Raw genomic sequence first — 14,940 nt, 5'->3', positions numbered from 1 at the left:
GTGGTACAATGGTTGGCCATTTTTTGTATCATTTTATGGTTGATAATATTAATTATCGCATTTATTGATACCTCAAACTTCAAGTGAAATATTTACGGTTATAATTCTTAAAGCGGAAATTGCAATCAGGCAAATGGAATATTAACTGTAATCCAATTTAAAGATGTTCCCATCAAACTATAATTCTTTTTGCATCCCATTTATTTCTCTCATGTAAATCCCTTAAGACATTCCGTTTGGCATCCCTGGCATATGTCAATATTTAGAGCAGGAGATTCCTTTTTCCCCTTTCCTTTTCCTTTTTTTTTTTGGTAAATTCAATTTGTTATAATTTGGAAATTTCATTTTTCGTTATGTAAATTCGTTCGATAAGCCGCATGCAGACGAATGCCCCAACAACCGAAAGGGAAACAGAAACACAGATGAAGGTGGAAAGAAAGCAAGAAGCAAGCAAATAGAAGGAAAGGCAAAACATGTGTGGAGGTGTGCGTGTGCGTGTGTGTGTGTGGCAGGAACAAAGGAGTATAGGCGCAACAGAAAAGCAATTTGTGGCAGCTTAAATGTCAATGCGAAAGCAGCCACGATTCAAGCCACAATCGGCATTAGTTTGCTGGCGACGCCGTTAGTGCTACATCGTCTCTATATGCTAAGCACCCTGGCCGGCCTCTGCCTGTGGGCTATAAATAGAGCACGTCTTGGACGATTTCTGGTTTATTTTTAGCCCAGAGGGCGTGCCCGTGCCCACTGGATTGTAGCCTCAGGTTGAGCTATAAAAACAAAAGTTCTGTTCGGGCAGCTAAAAACAAATTGCAAACAATAAACCCAACAGCCAGTCGCTCCACTTCGAAGAGCGACTCCTACACATGTACGAGGGAGTAGGATGACATGTCTTGCAGGCGTGGACTGGCGGCCCCTAGGGGACTCACGAGAGGAGGACACACACACACTCCCCCACAACCATACCCCCAATCAGGTGCCAAAAACTTCCATGCTCCGCCTGGGCAAATTGTCAATGAATTGCCCTTTGGGAGCCAGTCAGCCAGCCCTGCGAGTCCTGTCTGTCAGTCGACTGTGTGCCATCCTCCTCCTCCTGCCACTCCCCTGCTGTGTTTGCTGTCCATCGATTGTTTTTACCTTCACAGACAGCCAGGATATATGTAAGGATACTCTTGTGTAGGGGTGTGTGTGTTTACTTTTGTTAATGGCGTCCGTTGTTATTTGGTCATTGATTCGAGCATCCAATAAGTGAAATGTCCTTGAACAGCAGTGCCTGCACCTCCTGGCTGCCTGTCTGCATCTGTGCCCGTACCCCTTGTACCACCCATTCAGCTCTGGCTAATTTATTAATATTTCAATTTCAATGTCTGCCCACTGTCAAATGAGAGTCATTTGTATTTCTGCAAGCTTTGGCATTTCTCATAAAAGGTTCCCTGCATTAGTATCTGCTCTGATTCGACTGAGTGCAACACGGCGTGTGATTAATATTTACAAATCGCATTAAAGCCTTTCAGCAGGGGCAGGCTCTGCGCCCAGAGCACGCATTAAACCTTAATCCAGTGCTACACATCTTTACGGAATCCGAGGCGGCTTCTATCTGCCACATAAAAGTATACGATTATTATTATTATTGTTATGTGCACAATTGTTGGAAAAAGAGCAGCGAGCAGCCAGCAGCGAGCAATAACAACAACAACAGGAACATTTACTCGTAAATGGAAGCCCGATGAAATTTTAGCTCAATAACTCAATCAGATTTCGACACAAACACACCCAAGCCAACGGCTGGGGGAAACATTTTGATGCATGGCCAGGGCAAAATAAAATACACCAAAAATAATATATATACTCGCACTCGTCCTCCTGCGGATATGGGGAATGGGCAGAGAGCTAAACGAAACGGAAATACCCTTTAGAAAAAAAATAAAGTGCCACCCAGCCAACTTATCCATCAGCTAACTGATCGAACACTCAAGTGAGCCACTTCGCTTCACCCACTTAGGATTAAAGCTGCCAATCGAAGGAGCACAATTAGCTAGAAGTCAGGCATTAAAGGAGTCTCTCTTTTGAAATGCTTTCCCTGCCAAATATCATATTAAAACCTGTAATACCCTCAATGTCAGTGTAATTATTTCGTGTTTCTCTTTGGCTCTTTGGCCATCTAATCCCACACCACGTATATATTACAAAATCGATGAATCAAAGTAAATTACCAGAAATAAATGAGATAAAATATGTGTAAGCGTGGTCGCCCCGCTACCTGTGGTACATATGTACATATGTATGTACATAAATGTTTATATGTATAGTGATGGTCAGTGGCTGGGCTTTGCCCACAATTTCCGTTGGTTTTTCTGTTCCTTGTTTTGCCCCTGACTTAGCCAAAGTTAAACGCGGGACAGGATAAGCCACTAGTTGACCTGGAAACAGCAAGCGGTATAGGGAGTTGGGAACTGGGCACTGGGGCTGAGGGCTGAGGGTTCTGTGTGCTGGGCTTGGCTTTGGCTTGGCTCGGCAATGGCAGCGTTAAGCTAAGCCATTGCAAAATGCTGCTCAGGTAAATGGCAGCCACTAAAAACCGTGCGGTATGACACGTCGCTCACTCACAAATCCACACACACACACATATGGATCCCTCTCCTCTGGAGCGGTGCAGGAAATTGAAAAAGTTTGTATATGCCAGACATCCGTTTCAGCTGTGTGTCCCGCTGCTGTTGCCGTTGCCGGTGCCGGGGCCGTTCCCGTTCGACTTGAGTGCGCTCACTAATTTAATAAGCCAAAGGCGAAGAGACTTGGCCACTTTTTAGTGCTGGAGAGACACGGTCACACATCACACACGTAGCCACACCAAATTGCCACTCTATTCTCTGCTTGTATTGAAATTCTTTTGGCTTTCTTTCTCCCAAAACTTGTTTGTCAGTGTAATAATATATATATGTATGTGTTCTTCTTCTGCCTGCCTGCGTGTGTGTGCGTGCCAAAAACTTTTGCGTGTTTATTAAAAACTTGGCCCACTTTTTTCGTTTTGGGTTTTCCCATTCTGGACGGACACACACAACACATAAATATTACTTTTGTCTGGTGGCCGATGCGGCGCGAAGCCAAAGTGAAATTCACGGTCATTCATTCGCCAAGGGGGAAATGCTTAAAAGATTTTCGTTTCCTTGGAATTCGCACTGAATTTATTGACGAGCTTTGCTGGATATTTCCAGGGGAAAACAGTTGAAGCAGCAACAGCCACATTTAAAGCGATTTGCTGCTGCCTTTAATGAGCTCAGGATAATGGCCTGAAGGCACGGACCGCAGACTGTGCAGGTAAGCTTATTGCTTTGTCTCGATTTGGATGGTTGGATGGACAGATGGATGAATGTGGAGTACAGAGGGACTCGCAAGTCCCTCCAGGCACTGTCCACTTCTGCACACATCATTATTGTTGTGTGCCCGACCTAGTTCGGGGTGGGACGCGTTGGTTCCTTGCTGTTTAATTTATCGCACAAACGGGCTAAATATGTTTGCTTTGCCCTCGCTCCTTTGGCATAATAAACTCATTAAAATGCAGCCCGCTGCTGGACAACTGGCGGAGAGCTGTCAACGCGGCTCTCCCCACCATATGGCTCAGAGTGTCGGCTTGCCTTGTCGGCTATTGTGGTTTGCATACGCCCCCCAACACTCACTCCCTCGTCTCTCATTGTGTCAGCATTTGATGGGTCACCTTTTGGCCAAGTGGGTCAATGTGCTTTGAACTGATTAGTGTCAGTCTGGTGCTTGTGGCCTGCTTCCTCATCCCCCCGTAACCTGATCGAACCGAACCGAACCGAACAGAACGAACGGCTTTAAGTGGCCAAAAGATGCCGGAAGTTTTGGTCTGCTCATCACGTCCTTTAAGGCCATATGTCCGCATGGCCATAGCCACAGTCGCAGTCCAGCCGCAAATATCATGCATAAATTGAGCAGCAAAATCGATAAGGCCAAAACCATGTGTTCCATGAAGGTGCTGACGGTTGGTTGGTCTGGTTGGTTGGCTGCTCGTAAATTATGCCACGCCCCTGCCATAACGAGGCCAATAATTCAGGAAATAATTCTCGCTACATTTTCTTCCTCCCTCTGATTTTTTCCTTTTTTTTTCTTCTTTTTGGCTTTATTTTTTTGGCCCACCGACAAAAGCCCGAAAGTTATTTCTCGCTTTTCATATGTTTTCAGACATTTTATGCTTTGTGTTTGGATAAAAATGTTGATAAAAATTGCAAATTTCAATGTTTTTATTAGCCCCTGATTTTCCTCTATTCAAATTTTGTTTTGGCAACTTGATTTTGGCATTTATTGACGGCGACAACTGACAAACAATGAATGACAAACGATTGGACGACAAAAGGCAGCAGCCAGCCATCAAAATCGAACAACAACAACAGCAGGAATCGAGCATGCTGTAACTTTTTATCAAGTTATTAACTTATCTAATTCGATTATGGGTCCTGGTACCGGGGTACCGGTACTCGTACCCGTGCCTCTACCGGTGCTTGTGTCCTGGCGTCCTGTTGGCTGTGTGTGTGCTCCAATAGCAGCTCCAGGCAGCCCGCCTGTTCGTGTCAGACGCGTTTACATAGCCAGCAATTCAATTAGAAATGTGGTAGCAGGCGGCAGGCAACAAAACTCAGAAGAGAACGCGCACGAACAGAACAGCAAAAACAATGGACAGCGGCAGCAGCAGCAGCAGCACACAGTCAAAATGGCTGCCTAGACAAACAGTAGGACAGACTGACAGACGGACAAAGAGAACAAGAGAGTGAGATAGTGGGGAGAGAGAGAGAGAGACAGCAAACAGAGTGAATGACAGACAGACAGGGCTGGCTGGCTGGCTCTATCAAAAACGCTAAGCAACAGACTGGCAGGCAGGCAGGCAAGGACAAGCCGAGTGTGGCAGTGTGGCAGTGGCACGGGAGATAACTAAAAGGCATCTGCACAGCCCCGTCGTTTATGCGGAATTGTATTCATGATGTTGATAGGAGGATGAGTGACATAAACAGCTGCCGAAGCCTAGGCTTAATGGAGGCCACCCCCTCCACATTGAGATTAACAAATTACCAAAAACACAATTCCCACACACACACACACAGACACACAACACATTTAAACAAATACACATACATAATTCATTTACCCCGAATTTCTGGGCACCCACCACATCAACCCAACCCCTACCGTCGCTGTCTGTTACATTTTTTTCTGTTTCTGTTGTCAAAGCCCATTAAACTGTCTTCGTTTTGGCGGCCTAGGCCTCTAGGCTTCGGATAGACAGGCTCTTTAAAAAAATAAAAATATAAAAATGAAAAAGTTGGCCATTTGTCTGTCCACCCACAGCCCCCTGCTGCCGTTGTCAGTTATAAAGTTTTTAACCTTTATAGAGTGCGGGCATTGTTGTTGTTTCGGCTCTGCTGCTTTTCCTTTTTTGCCCCGAACGTGACCAAAAGTTGGCACATCGCATATAAATATGGGTTGGAGGATTCGCCAAACAAAAAAAATATTCACAAAATATACATATGTATGAGCTGTTCGTTTTTTAAACGAGAGACAATGTCAGATTAAGTGAAAATATAATAAAAATGTTAAACGAAAACAGTCTAAAAGTCCTGCAGCTGAACGGAAACCAGTTCACTTCATTCATTGTTTAATGTCATTTAAAAAGAGAAACCTGGCAGCCCCCAAAGATTGATCAATCCCTTGCCGAAAAATGGTAAAATAATTTAGAAAATATAAACAATATAAAATGAGAATTCATCCATAGTGTAAACTCGGTTCGAGATTGTACAAAAGACTTTCTGATTGCTTATTTTTAATGGCATTTCTTTGTCGCAGAGTTTTGGCAATTGATTTGCACAGGACACCGACCTGATGTTGGGTTGGGCAAAGAGCAACACAAAATTGCACATACAAAATATGATAATACAAGCTGACAGACAATAGCCTGTTCCTGACCCCTGGACCGAATCGAAACGAACCGAATACTGAACTGAACCTTCCTGGCAGCCATCAGCCATCGCCTGGGTGGCCTGGCCTGCCCTGCCCTGCGCCATTGAGAGTTTTCCAATCAAACTTGTATTTTCGACCAACGTTATTGAAAGCAGCTTAATGCGGCAGTAAGCTGTCCATTATGCCACAACATGTACATGCTACTTGGCCACGCTACAGGAGGGCAGCAGGGCAGCAGGGCAGAGCAGGAGCAGGAACAACAGGGAGAGAGGGAGCAAAAGCATTCAAATTTTGTGGGCCAAGGGCTTGGGTGGAGGTGGCGGTGTAGGTGTAGGTGGGACGCTCCCATTCTCATGCATTATGCGCATTGTTTGCCAAACTGACAAAAGCAACTTTTATGTTGTTCGAAATTTGGTTATCTACTTTGTAAAAAAAGTTGGCAATAGACTTCCTCACTCTCTCGCTCATGTCTTCATTGGTGGAGCAGCAGCAGGAGCCAGAACCCTGGAGCCAGGACCAAACCATTGTCCATGGAGTACGCAACGCATAAATCACGCATCTCTCTCGGGTGAGACAGGTGCCTGTCCTCGTGCTCCCACTCCTCCGGGTTCTGTCTGTTCTGGGTCTGTTATGGTGTGTTGCGTGTAACTGCATAAATATGATTGATGCTCTGGCCCAATGGCAGTGGCTTGTACGATTCCCAGGCAATGACAACTTCAATTACCATTGCCAGGAGGCATGAGGCAGCAGAGGGAGAGAGGTACCACCCCGCACACACACACACAACATCTAAATCATCGGGACAACTTTGGAACATCATAAATGCCTAAAACGTCGCATTGTTGCGCTCGAATTGTGTCGAAGAAAAGCGGAGACAATAGGCCCAGGGCGCAGGAAACAGAGCCGCAGCTCCCACTCTCCCTCCCCCTCCCTCAGTCATTGTTACAGCAACAATTCCTTTTGTGTATTTGGCCATAAAAGCGGCGCTGAAGGCGGCCCACTCCCCACTCCCTGCTGTTTCCTGCTTCCCTTGATTCCTGGCCGCGCCACCCATTTAAGCTTTAAACTTAATGTTTGCTAATATAATTAAGCGATTTGGAGAACCTTCACTTTTGCCATGCCACCCCGCCTAAGGATTTTTTAATTAATTTTTGTTGTCTTGTTGGTTTTTCGTGCTGTTGCACACTCCCTACACACATCAACAATACGACGTGTGGGCCTCACTTTAAGACACACCCAAGCATCGGCATTGTAGCCTCATGGAAAATGCAAGAGAATGCTGAATAAATCAAGAGATGAGCTGAGGGGTTCGTGTAGCAAATTAAAGACCTCATTGAGCTTTAAGCCCCCCTCCTAGCAAACAGAGCCAACAGACTCGACTTGGCTTCTACTGACACACAGGCAGAGAGACAGACTTGGCTGGCTGGCTGGCTGGCTGACGGACTGACTGGCTGACAATGACAAGGACACCGCCAAGAGTTAACTAAATGCTCGACAGTTGCAACAAACGGCAAACAGAGGGACAGAGTGGCGGGGGGACGTTGCCGAGGCCAGACCAGGGCTCTTGTCGTGCTGCTTCCGCTCTTGTCATTCGCTTAAAAGTTTATGCCTCGCCCTCAGCTGCTGCTGCTGCTGTTGCTGACAGGCTTAAAGGCGCAGCGAGGAAGTTGAATCTTTCCATGTCGCAGCTTAAGTGCCATGCCCCTTCCTTTTGACGCCTTCTTGGCTTTCGTCTTTTTGCCTTATATCCGGTGCCGCAACACTTCCTGTTTACAATTTAAACTAATAAGCCAGGCCAGGCCCAGGACAGCCGTAGTGCCTCGTTCTGTGCCGCCAACGTCATCGTTCTCATCATCGTCATCCTGCAGTCTGGCATCGTTTTCAATTTTCATTCTAAAATCCATTTATTTATGTTTCTCTCTCTCTCTCTCTCTCTCTGTCTCTCCCTCTGCATTTGTGTCTGTCTCTCTCTCCGGTCTCTTTGCATTTTCAATAAATTCATATTGACATTTGACATTTCACAGAAGGCGTCTGATGATGGTTCTATATATACGAAAATACGACAGGAATAAGTACACAAGAACCCAAAAGCCAGTGTCCTAGCTGCCATGGGATCTGTGCATCTTCAGGACACTTCATTAACCGACTCGAGAGGCCATTGCATGCCAAGGCAATTCATTAGCCCATAGACCACTTGATGATATGGCTGCCATCAGCCGTCGTCGTCGTCGTCGCCACATCGGCAGGCAGACCAATCTCTGTACATTCCTGTACTGTACACACTTTTCAATCCTGGTGGTGCTGCCGGAACGGATGCCCATTTGCCACTTGTTGAAACTCAATTAAGTTGGAGGAGGCGTCGTCTCGGCACGGCACGGCACGGCACGGCAAAGTGTTGCGCCTGCAAATGTCAAAGGAAGCGCACAAATATTTGCAGATCCTTCCCAGAGCGCACTCGACAGACAAAAGCGCAATCAAAATGTCAGTTCAGCAATAAATTACAAGTACCAGCCACCGAAAAGTCAACTTTTTCTGCATAAAAGTGTACACGCCACACCCTTTCCCCCTAAGAGAACTTTCACGAGAAGGGCCCAGAGATATTTTTTAATAATTATTATGACTAGGAGAGGGCGGGACTGAGTTGCGGCTGCTCTGGTGGCTCTGTCTCTGGCTCTGGCGCTCTGTGCATAACATTCTACCCAGTGGAACTGTCAGTCCTGTCAACGTGTTGCTAAGAGATGGTAGAGACTGTGTGGCATTGTCCTGGCACTGGCAGTGGCAGTGAGGCTGTGGCAGCATCACAATGTTTACGTTATCTCATTTAACACTTGAAAAACTTTTCCACACACACACTTTTCCAGCGAGAGAGCGCAGTCGAGTGTTTGCTGTCTTTTAAGTAGGTTTCTCTGCAGCTCCTCCTCCTGCTCTGGCCTGTCTGGGCTGCTCGCATTTGCACATTAACAGTGTGAAAAATTATGATTGAGCCATAAAACAGTCAGCTGCGCCCATGAGGACCCAGCCACCAGGTTTACTTAGGTCCTGTCTCCAAGGAATTGTCACATGTGTGTGCCGCATGCCGCATGCCTCCGCCCAGCCATCTGTCGAAGGGGAAAGTTTTTGCTTTTTTTTTTTTGAGGGTTACATGGGAGCCTTCAAAGGCAAAACAAAAGGAAATTTTCACTTTGTTCTGGCATCCGCTGCTTGCAGCTACTCTTATACGATGCCTTTGCCACTGCCATTTCCCCACATTCCCGCTTTTATTTCCCAACTCCGCTTTCCCGCTTCGCATTTCCCAGCACTCGCTTGAGCAAACAAAGTTAACCAGGCTACAGGACTGACTGTTGCTCCCAGAAGAGTCGCAATTAAAGGAGGGGCCTACCTACATTTTCCCCTTTATTTTATTTGTTACTCCGTTTATTCTTTGTGTCATTTTCATGCAGGACAGAATGCTGCCTCGCCGCATCAATAATGAATGAGGAGCAGAGCTCACAACTGTTAAGAGTTGTTGTCGCGTCTCGCGTTTCAATTGACTTGGCCCGACCATTAATAATCCACGGGGCATATAAATCAATCATGCGACAAGCTGATAAACATCCAAACAGCTCTCACGCAAATATGTATCGCACCCAGCCGAGTGTCTTATGCCACATGCCGTGTGGCTGCGAGTGTTTGGTCAACACCAAAAGCATACAAAAACATTGCTGCAAGAAACAGAAGGAGTCCCGCATCCACGTCCGCATCCGCGTTTGATTTCGGTAATTTGGATTTTGTCTGCAGCAGCAGCATTTATTGGATTTAATGCCACACGGAGGAGCCACAGAGCCAACAGACCAGCTGGTGGCTATTTTTAGTTATCCCCAAACTCTGCGCAACAGTTGGAGCTGCTGGAGGTGGATGTAGAGACCACAGCTGAGGCTGGAGCTGCAGCTATTTATAGACCAAAAGAGCAGTGGGTGGAGGAAAAGCTCTGTGCCAGAGCGGGATGACTACATACATGTACATCTATCTATGTATGGTAATATATAGCTTTGCCGTTACACATGACGCTACAAAAATGGTAGAAAAAAGTGTGTGATATATGAAGGCCATTTGGGGAGCTACGAGTATGCATATGCAAGATATGTTCGAGGTAGGATTCCACTGTCTGGATCTAAAGTTTTCGGAGAGTTACTAATGCAAATTTGAGTTGTGGCTCCGCTATTTCTATGGTGCTACTCCTTTTACATACGAAAGTACAGCAGTGACAGGCACATACGATTATGCATCACACAATAATTCATTGAAATGAATTGAATTAACATGAGAAGCTCTTTGACAAGCAGTTCTCGACTCTTTCTATTTCATTTTCCGTGGAATTCCTTTCCCATAGTTAATAAACAAACGTCTTGAGTTCATGTGGAAATCCGATTCCCGCGCATAGAATATTTCGCTGGCTACGACGACGAGGAGCTTTATCAAAATACCCGTGCAACGTGCACCTTGCACCTTGTAACGTTCACATATCCTCCATTCCATGCCATGCCACTGCGGGGCTCCACTTTTGTTCTGGTTCTGCTAAAGTATGCCATGTTTTCGCTTCACATCTACTTACTGCTTCGGGACCAACAAAATATGCACTGCCTCTTTGCATTTCAAATGTCTGGGAGAGTCCTTAAAGTGCTGCCCCTGCCCCACCACAACAGATCCTGCTGCTACCCCTAACCCCTTTCGGCGTCTCCCTTTCGTCGTCTGTCTCTCGTTTTATTTTTTTCTTGCGCACAATTACGCAACAACAATAAAAAGAAAGGTAACGAAAGCTTTGCCGTAATCAGAAAAACGTAAAAATTTCCTACAAGCAGGTAACGAAAATATTTGAAATTGCTTTTTCGCTTTTGCCACCAGACCAAGGCCCGCCCCCTGCCGCTTGGAGAGGCTCCAGCTCCCTGCACCATTCCTAGTCCTATTCCCATCCCCTTTTGACATTTTTCCCTTTTACTTTTGGCATTCCGTCTGCCTAATGGCATACATTTTAGGTTTCGGCTTCGGTTTCGTCTCGTTTTATTTATTTTCTCCCGTTGTTTGCCCTTCGCCCGTCCCGCGATTCCTAACGACATTGTGGACACATCTTTCTCCGACATTTTTTGCTGTGTTTTGTTTTGCTGGAATGCGGGAAACTTCAGCGCCTTGATAAGGTTAATTGCCCATTTCTGACGTGGTACTCGCACCGCACCCTTCATAATTTCTCAAAGGAGGCCAAAGGAGCTCCTTCAAGGGTATTTCTACTTCGTTGCGTTGAGTTCCAATTGAGGAATTCTCTTTATTCCGCCTTTTGGCTGTCGCACATATCGAATTCTGATTTGACGGCGACACAACACAAATATTTGGGCACACAGCAGGCGGTGACAGAGGTCAGCGCAGCGTGGCACAAATGGTGGATGGCTGGAGAGCCGAGGATGAGGCTCCATGAATATCGAAGCTTATGAAAGATACTTATTGTCGCATATTAGAGCAATATGAATCGAATACGTAAGCCCACTGGCATGGCAACCTTGATGAGGAGTCTGGGGTGTACAACAATACGGACACGTACACCTCTTCTTGCCCCCAGGGGGGTTGGGGTGTGTGTGCTCTTCATTACAACAAAGCCAGATGAGCTGGGGCATTATGCATGCTTTTCATACAACATGTATGCATAATCCATGGAAATTGATTCCATTTGGCATCATTTATGAGGTACTTGCTGAACTATAACAAATCGAAAGAATGGAAAAAGACAATTGGACAGAGCTCTGCTTTGCTTTTTCACTGTGATAAATTGGAAGGGTTTCGTATGCATTTGTTAATAAAATAAAATATAATAAATTCGTTAAACTGTTTTCGTAGAAATAAAAATTAGTGTTTCCATTTACACAAAATAAGTAATAAAGTTTTGACCACCGCAAAGCTAAATTTTGTTATTGTTCCTGATGTAAAAGCCATGTTTTTTCCCCTACTCATGTCCATCCTACGGCAGGCAGGCAGACAGACCACAGAAACCACAATAAAATACTTGAAACAAACAAACAATCATCAAGGCATATGTCAAAAACAATTGGGGGGAAGCAAAACAATGAATTCCCCAACAAAACTATAAAACTGAGAGAAAAAAAAAAATAACAACACTCAAAATAATAATTATGAGCCGGAAAAAGTTATGCTGCTGCTGCCTGTCAACAGCAATAAACATTTTTCTTCCAATTATTTTTCTGTTTCAGTTTCAAAATTTGAATTGACAGGCGGGAGGGGCGGGCAGGCGGGACGGAGTGAACTGGTTTGTCCTGCAACCTTTATGCAAAATAGCAGCAGCAAACGGCAAAGGGCAAGCAAGCAGTTCCTAATGAAATGTCCACGAATGTCTTTGAAGTTGTCCCCTCCGCATTCAATGGGGCGGCGAAGGACACTGTTTTGGTAGAGTGCTTCGAGTGATGCGGGGGGCGGAGGTCGAGGGGCGTTGCCAGGACGAGCAATAAAGCAACACAAGTGGCAAACGGAGAAACGGAAGCAAAATGGAAATTATGATAAGAAGTTGCTGGAGCATTTGAGAACTGGACAGTCATTAAAATGGAACTGGTGCACAGCAAAATTATGTAGTCGACAAATGACAAATATAAAGCTTTAAAAAGAGAACGGAAAGGCACTCACCGAAGAGTGTAACCCCCTTTCATGCCGTGAAAGGGAAAAAGGGGGAAAAATGGGGAAAATGGGTATGGTGCAGGTGAGGCCGTGTTGTTCGGTTCTGGCACCAAAATATGTCTCGATGTTAAGTGCTTCATTTAATTAACAAAGTTGACATGAAAGCCCGTGGCCCCCAAGCCCCATTGTGTGTCCCGCACATTCACCGTTACGGGGTTTGTTGTTAAGCGATACCCTAACCAATAAACGGGGCCTATGTATTATGGCAGGAATCTTTTCTATTTGTCTGTTTGTTTGCTTAGCAAATAAGAATATCCCTATGGCTGGCAGCACCTCTTTTGCTCCGCCGTTCTCCATCAATTATTCCGCTTTTCTTTGGGATCCAAATTGTTTGTCTTTGTAATGGAGAAGGGGAACCATAGCAGATGGCGCCAAGTGGGACACTCGTCGTACCGCCAGGTGCGCCAGGAATTACTTTGGTTAATTTGATTTCAAAAATTTGCATTCCCCCGATAGAAGTGCACTGCGAATATGCGAGTATTTACATATGTACATAAATCTGTATGGGGAGGTGTGGGAGTTCTGCTATCTGCGGTTTTGGGACGGGGAAATACAGATTTTGCATAAATTTAATTAGAGAACAACAGTGGAACCGAGCCAAATTGAAGTTGAGTTTTAATTAACTCTGGATGGAACCATGCCGCTGCCGCTGCTGCCGCCTGTTGCTCCCACAGCTATTGTTGTTTACGTTATATCAGCATGAGATATATCTTTATGTACGAGTGCTTGTACATACAAATTTATGTACATACATATATTTGTTATTGTATTCCCCCTGCAACCATAAAATCGGCAAAAACAACAGCTGCGCATTTCACAGACGCCACCGCCACCATCGCCGCCACCAAAAGATATAAAGCAACAAATTGCACGGCATATCACATATGTATACCATTTAATACATATTATATGGGGATATATAATAGTTTGCCTTGATAAGGCTGCGGTCATTAAAGTCGCCCAGGGCCACAGCAGTCGGACAGGGCAGGACAGGACAGTTCGTTGTGTCTCTTTTATTCCACCCGCAATATTTGTTTGCCATGATTAAAGAAAACACGCCTCAGAGATTTCGACTTCTGCAGGGGATTTATCCACGAAAATTCCAAAAAAAATATTGATTCAAGCGTATTTTATGACTCTATAAGCGTAATAAATCATACGAGTGCGAGCACGAGTCAGAGTGTGAGTGCGAATTCGAGTACCGAATATTGTTATATTCTTTTCAATGGAAATGGAATTCTAGTAGCCATTTTGGGAGGGCACTCGAGTGTTAAATGTATTCAGAATAAATTATTCATTGCAGAAGAGCAACAGAAGCCAGGAGAGTACTCACTTTAAATAAATAACAATGACTGGCATTCCATAATTAAAAGGCAATAAATACTTTGATTCGCATTAATTTGATTCGTACGAGTACGTGCACGAAAGTGGCGCATAAACGCGATGATACAGATGAATGCCGTTGGCATATTGTCGATAAATTATCGAGATTACATGAGAGAACGAGCACTGGACCTGTTCAAGGACCCACCTCACTCACCTGTCTCTGCAGTAGGTTAAATGATTCTCCTACACCCACTCCCCTGGGTTTCTTTATGTGGACGATTTCCCCTTTAACTTTTATGGCCGCATAAATTGGCACACGGCTTGGTCCTGTGCTGGAGGTCTGGCATTCGGTGCTTCAAGTCCAAAAACTAAAAATTCGAATGCAAATTCGTGAGTTCCTCTCGTGAAGTTTGCTCCGCTTTTGTGATTTTACTTTTTTGTTGCTTTTGCTTTGCTGCCTTTTATGTGTGGATTTTGTTGTTGTGTACTCGTTATATTTATTTTAGCATAATTTTGGGTTGTGCACTTTTTCCGTTTTCCGTTCTCTGAAACGGCGGGAATTTTTCAACTTGAACAAAACATTCAGAGGCATATTTAATGGGGCATGACCAAGGCTGAGATCGTAAAAGAAATGGTTATGTTCTTCTGTGTGTTGGGCAGAGTGCAGTGTGGTGTTCTGTGTGGTCCGTGCTCTGTGTTCTGTGTTCCGTGCCGTGAGGCAGTATCCTACGTTGGAATGAATGGTCGGGAGGGGAGTTTCTCTATGTGCAACAGTTGGGGGAATGGGGAATGTGTTCGGATCCTCTGGCAAATGGATTTTTATTTTATAGCCTGGCAATAAAAAGCGAAACTGCAGACCGCGCAACAGTTTGCAATTATGTGCAAATGCAGCGTGACATGAACGACCAGATCCTGCTGGTGTCCTTGGTCCCTGCTCTC

At 45.1% G+C, this 14,940-nt stretch overlaps 1 protein-coding gene across 1 annotated transcript in view; it reads right to left on the bottom strand.

Moving 5' to 3' along the window:
- Positions 1 to 14,465, bottom strand: part of LOC117893291 (BAI1-associated protein 3) — a 44,864-nt gene extending 30,399 nt beyond the window's left edge. The window contains 1 exon segment of the mRNA XM_034799861.1: positions 14,216 to 14,465. The gene's annotated coding sequence lies outside the window, so the exon portion shown is untranslated.
- Positions 14,466 to 14,940: the final 475 nt, after the last annotated feature.

Source organism: Drosophila subobscura, chromosome J, assembly GCF_008121235.1.
Source record: "Drosophila subobscura isolate 14011-0131.10 chromosome J, UCBerk_Dsub_1.0, whole genome shotgun sequence".
NCBI lineage: Eukaryota > Metazoa > Arthropoda > Insecta > Diptera > Drosophilidae > Drosophila > Drosophila subobscura.
This window is presented reverse-complemented; position numbering and strand designations above follow the sequence as displayed.